We start from the raw sequence: 6884 nt of genomic DNA, 5'->3' as shown, positions 1-6884 counted from the left end.
GCTAGGCTTCATCTCAAGAGGTACAGATATAAAAGTTCTATTGCTATTAGCAGAGCACTGGTCAGATCTTATTAGGAATACTGCATTCAGTTTTGGGCGTCCCACTTTAGGGAGGATATACTGGCCTAGGAAAAACTCCCAATGATTTACCAGGAATGATAATTAGTCAAATGGGCTGAGGTGCAAGGAAAGACTGGGGTTATATTCCCTGGAGATGACGGGGTTACAGGGTAATCTAATGTAAAGCGGGGGAAGAGTTTACGCTCATCTAAGCCCAAAACCACGTGCATGTTTTCCGCAATCTTTTATGTTGGTTTAAGATTCAATTTGCCGGAATAGGCCCCGCCCACAAATCTGGCCACATCTCCAGGTCGACACTGCGAGATTCAGCCAATTGCGTTGGTAAGGGAAGGCTATTCAAATTGCTCTGCGTTTTCTTAGGCGCACAGGCAATAGTAGGCACATTAAGTTTTTCATATCAAAAATATTTAATTTACTGAGAAGCTGACTAGTGTACACCAATGAAAGTAATAATTGGTTCAGTATAGTTTTTTTTAAAAAGAATCATTTTCTGTGATTTTAAATCAGGTTACTGACTGGTGGAGGACTGCACACTTATTAAAAATGCTTATTTTTTGTGATAACCCCATTTTCAGCTAAATAAATAAAACTAGACCCAGGCTCCAGAAAATAAGCCCAAGAGCTGCTAGAATGTCATTAATGCCCAACTGGCTCATGAATATCCACCAGGAAAGGGAACCTGCCACCCCTACCCGCTCTGGCCTACATGTGACTCCAGTCCCCCACCACATGGTTGACAATCTCCTCCGGGCAACCAGGGACAGGCAATAAATACTGGCTTGTCAGTGTCACCCACATCCCATGAGCAAAATTTTTTTTTAAATGAAGGATCAATTGCTATGTTTTAAAGGCACATTTACACTACAAGTTTCAGCTTCACAGAAACACTAAACTTGTGTAATGCAAATCGGGTGCTAAGGCCCAAACTAACTCTGAATCGAAGTGGAGACTCCTTCCTCTGGGGATTCTCACTCGACTTCACTCGTGTATCAGGTCAGATCCAGATCCTGGATTGACGCTCCATTTCATAGAAACATAGAAGATAGGAGCAGGAGTAGGCCATTCGGCCCCTCGAGCATGCTCCGCCATTCAATGCAATCATGGCTGATCATCCAAATTCAGTACCCTGTCCCGGCTTTCTCCCCATATCCCTTTAGCCTTAAGAAATATATCCAACTCCTTCTTGAATATATTTAATGAATTGGCCTCAACTGCCTTCTGTGGTAGAGAATTCCACAGGTTCACCACTCTCTGGGTGAAGAAATTCCTCCTCATTTCTGTCCTAAATGGCTTACCCCTTATCCTTAGACTGTGACCCCTGGTTCTGGACTCCCCGACCATCGGGAACATCCTTCCAGCATCTAGTCTGTCCAGTCCTGTCAGAATTTTATAAGTTTCAATGAGATCCCCTCTCATTCTTCTAAACTCCAGTGAGTACAAGCCCAATCGACCCAATCTCTCCTCATACGTCATTCCTGCCATCCCAGGTATCAGCCTGGTGAATCTTCGCTGAACTCCTTCCATGGCAAGAACATCCTTCCTCAGATAAGGTGACCAAAACTACACACAATACTCAAGATGTGGTCTCACCAAGGCCCTGTACAACTGCAGCAAGACATTCACTGTAACTGAAGCAAAATCATTTCACAATGATGTTACAGTTGCAGTGTAATGCTGTAACAACAACAACTTGTATTTATATAGCACCTTTAACGTAGTAAAATGTCCCAAGGTGCTGCACAGGGGTATTTTAAGACAAAAAAAATTGACACCGATCCTCATAAGGATAAATTAGGGCAGGTGCCCAAAAGCTTGGTCAAAATAGGTAGGTTTTAAGGAGCGTCTTAAAGGAGGAAAGAGAGGTAGCGAGGCGGATAGGTTTAGGCAGGGAATTCCAGAGCTTAGGGCCTAGGCAACAGAAGGCACGGCCACCAAAGTTTGAGCGATTATAATCAGGGATGCTCAAGCAGGCAGAATTAGAGGAGCACAAATATCTTGGGGGGGGGGGGGGTGTGGGGCTGAAGGAGGTTACAGAGATAGGGAGGGGCGAGGCCATGGAGGGACCTGAAAACAAGGATGAAAATTTTGAAATCCAGGCGCTGCTTAATATAGGTCAGCAAGCACAGGGGTGATGGGTGAACGGGACTTGGTGCACCCGAAAAAAGAAATACTGTAGGTACTTGGGAAGTAAGGTGCTAAGGGATATGTGGAATAAAGCAGAGGATTGGGATTATGAAGACAGAGCTGCCATGGCTAACAACATGGTACAGCAGGCCCAATGAACCACATTGCCTACTCTTACATTTTGCAGAAGATTCCTGACACTTGAACTGACACAATAGCTAATTAAACATCAGGCAGACGATCGGTAGCTAGAATCAGTGCATTCAAATATTATATTTGATACTAATTACAACAGATCAGTGCGAGTGCCCCATGCCATTTTTAGCAAGCTTTCTCGCACATCAAATACAATAATTTGCTAAGTACATTATACAAAAGACAAAACATTAGGAGTAATCCAGCTCTTCTCTGTGATCATCGGAAAAAGGCAGATCCGAGAGACTGCTGGCTACCTGTGTTGTACGGCTGAGACGTGGCTCATCTACATTCCCTTTTCGGCCCACTTTTGTCTAACCTCATCTGACAGCACACTCTAGTTTTAATGAGGATAGTTGGAGAGGGGCAAGGGAGAAAAAGGGGCAAGGGGGAGGGGGGGGGGGTGATAGACGCCAAGCCTAGGCAAATATATTTATTTAAAACGTACCTTGAAAATGCAGCAAAGAAACTGGTCCTGATCAGGTATCTTGGGTCTGGCCTCATGGTAAAACTTATGGTGGAATTCTCCCGCCCGCCCCCCTTCGCCATCATCACTCGTGGACATTGCCACTCTAGGACCTTTCCTGGACTATTTATTTAAAGCTGTACTATACATTTAGAAACATAGAAGATGTTTATAAGTTTCAATGAGATCCCCTCTCATTCTTCTAAACTCCAGGAGTAGGCCATTCGGCCCTTCGAGCCTGCTCCGCCATTCAACGAGATCATGGCTGATCATCCAAACCCTAGCACCCGGTCCCTACACCGACAACCACCCCACCCAAGCCCTATCCCCGTAACCCCACGTATTTAATCCCCCCTAACACTAAGGGCCAATTTTTATCATGGCCAATCAACCTAACCCGCACATCTTTGGACTGTGGGAGGAAACCGGAGCACCCGGAGGAAACCCACACAAACACAGGGAGAATGTGCAAACTCCACACAGTCACCCAAGGCCGGATTTGAACCCAGGTCCCTGGCGCTGTGAGGCAACAGTGCTAACCACCGTGCTGTTCTGTTGTGTTGTGTATTCAAGTTCCACATCTTGACTATTGTGGCTTCTTCTACAAGGATCTTTCCTTTGAAACACTGCAGCAGGTGCTGCTCGCTTCTCGTCCCCCCTCTAGTGTCTATAGAGACTGCTGGGCAACTCCCAATGCGATAAAAGTCAAAGCCTCACGAATGGGCAAATCGCCAACTTTAATTCAGAGCAACCAATGAGATCAGGCAAGTCAATTCAAACTTGGAGCCTATGTACTACCTTTATCTACTGTGTCATCATTGAAGTGCTATTACAAACCAACTTGGGCAGCATATTTCAGGAATCGTCGTTTAAAGGTTTGAGCTCCTTTAAGGTATATACACACAGCTTCAGAAAATATCTGGGGAAAAGTCTGTTGCAATGGGAGTCCTTTATAATCAGGTTGGCTATATATTTTTCCTCAGCAATAACTTGACAGTTCTAAGTAGCAATGACATGAACTTCAATTAACAAGTATGTCAAATAATAGTCAATACAATTCCATCTTTGGTCACTAATATTTGTGTGCACAGCAAGCTTAAACACTCAATAATTATTCCTGAATGGACAGATTTGGTGGCTGCATTTATTTCGGAACTGTGTTCAACCAACTCACTCAGGAACCGGAGGCTTTGAGGGACTTGGAAGCGACAAGATTGTCCTGCCCAAAACTTGCAAAAGACTTTTCAAGTGAACTTTGGTACATTAAACATTGCCATTTTTATCCCAAAAAAAACTATTTAAACCGAAAATATGCCAGTTTCTGGAATATAATGTAAAACAATCTTTTATCAGCAAAAATGTACTAATACCCCTTGCTTTATTTCATAATAACTTCAAAATTATTGTGCGTGCGCGCGGAAAAGGGAAAGAAAGATATTTATATTTAAAGGGACGAGCAATAAGACTGACTAGTTCTTAAGGAGCATTTCCTTTGTTGTTACTATCTTTTGAAAGTAAAGTATTATAAACACACCAAGCTTAAGTTTTCATTTCACTCACTGCAGGCAAGTCACCTTTACGCGAACGAGCTAAAAGAGTAACGCTGCTAACATAACATTTTCAAGTTGAGAATAAAAATATTTAGTGAACTGAATATTTAGCTAACATCCTTGAAATGCTTTCCCCCAAGAACTAAGTCATTAGAAAAAGCATGAATAAATTAGTAACTTTAAATCCTCTCGCTCTTGGGAAGTCTCCTCCACAAACTGGTGGCTCGGAAACAGCTACAAAAAAATTGTATATACGAGCTGCTGTAAGCAGATGCAGGACACTCAACTGGGGGCGAGGAAGGAGGGGTAGGGAACTATTAGATGGTCAGAAAGCAATCACCTCCCACACACTCCCTACTCGCTGCCAGTTCAAGAGTGAGAGTGTGAAACAAGTCACTTTCTTAATCTTTTTGTTCGGAGAAATGATTCCCTTATGCATCAAAGGAGAGGAAGAAAATGAATAAACGCTGCACCCATACTATATAAAGCCTAAAAACCTGATGGGGGCTGGTGATTTGAACGACAAATATATCCAGTTTTTTCATATAAGATGAAAATAGTGCTAAAAGTACTTGCAGAGAGAAAAAATTACGACTCAAATTTTGACTTTTAAACTTTAGGAAAATGATTTTTAGTCTTTGTTGCAATTTAGATAATTGAACGCTTAAAAACAAGCCCCTGGTGCGGGCTTGTAAAATCCAGATTATGGATTACATACCTCAATGGTAATGGCTACTTACTATTACCATCATGAATTTTTGAATCACTGCTTATAATCTTTTGCTCAAACTGCATTTGGAGAAGAGTGGTAAAATGCAACATCCGGCTCAAGTTCAAGTTTTCGGTTAAACAATGACCCAATTTACTTTTAGCAGGTATGTACAGTTCAAGAAGAATCACAAAGCAAATAGGACACAATAATGGGAGAGTTTGGAAAAATTCTATGCACGGCATCATCGGGCTAGATTGGGCGATCTTCTTTTGCAGCTTACTACATTTTTAAAAAGTGGCTGCGAGGTCAATTCATAGCTAAAGTATTATAATTAAAAATGGAATTTCACTGGGGGTGCCTTTTGAAGTTTGAAAGAAATAAATGTAAAAACGTAAAAGAAACATTTGGGTGAGGGGGATAGAATAAAAAAAAAGAGGCTAGGGTATCAATGCAAAGGGAAAATGGAACTCTGATTTTACACAAACTGGCAAGGGCAAATCATGTCAGCCAATTTGATTCCAGATCTTCTTTTATATAAAAGGTTCTACACAACAAATACAGATCTGGAACAGAAATAGATAAACCAAGTCTGTAACATTAATACCGTGGATGCTGGAAATATGAAATAAAAACAGCAAATGCTGAACACATTCCGACGAAGGGTCATCGACCTGAAACGTTAACTCTGATTCTCGCTCTACAGATGCTGCCTGACCTGCCGAGTATTTCCAGCATTTTCTGGTTTTATGCCTGTGACATTGTTCAATGCTGCAACATATTTGAAGAGATCGCAATGACATTGCTTTGGTGCAGTGATACTGCCACCTTTTTGACATGAAGCAATTTCGGATCAGTCGTAAGACTGCCAAGCACACTAAAGCCTTGAGGTGCGAGACCCACTGCAAAAGGCCATCTCCACACTGGTGAGTGTTCCCACAGGATGCAGTCGAACTTGAACCTCACATTGGCTGTATTACAACTCTAACCACACACATGGCATTATTTTATATAATTTAAAAATAAATTATTCCGCAGCTTTCTTGTCAGGAGCACTTACCTTCTATTAATCCTGCTATCTATCACTCGTTTTGTGGTTTAGTGTCATGTGATTTTATGAAGCTGGACAATCGTTACATATAATTGCATCAACTGGCAAGAGACTCTTGTACATTATAGTGCCACTGTTAATCAATTTCACATTACAGTATACCAGCATTTCCCCCTACTAACCTGTGCTCGGTTTACTTTTATCGTGTTAACCCATTTTTAGAACATTCTGTTGGAGTTCAAAGACACTGCAACATTCCTGCTTCCCACTTTTTCATCTATCTATCAATCAATACTGAAGCAGCCACCTCAAATCTTGTGCTTCAAAATGCCTGGATGCCGTAACAAGGAAAGCAAATAACAGAACAAGCATGTAGAGATTACTCTTTAATACATCTTTTTAATGGTCATTAAAAACCGACGCTGAAGGGAGCCCCAGGGCACCTCCCCTGCAGCCCAGGCAGCCATTTGTCATAACGTAGATATAACCATGAACAGAAACAGAAAAAAATCAAAGAAACACAAAAAGAGAGTGCTTTTTTTAAAATAAAAAACTTTCAAACTTAGCCCATCATCAACATCCCTCAATTACATTAAAATCACATTCAGGTTGCTGTTAATAATAAAAAGCAGTATGGCTCCTCTTTCTTTAGCCTGATTAAACAAACATCCAGAATAAAATGCAAATATATCCATGGAAAGTTTTTTT

Source organism: Somniosus microcephalus, chromosome 11 (genome assembly GCF_052327205.1).
Source record: "Somniosus microcephalus isolate GS21.2 chromosome 11, FLI_Smic_1.0, whole genome shotgun sequence".
NCBI classification, from domain to species: Eukaryota; Metazoa; Chordata; class Chondrichthyes; order Squaliformes; family Somniosidae; genus Somniosus; species Somniosus microcephalus.
Note: the sequence above shows the minus strand (reverse complement) of the source record.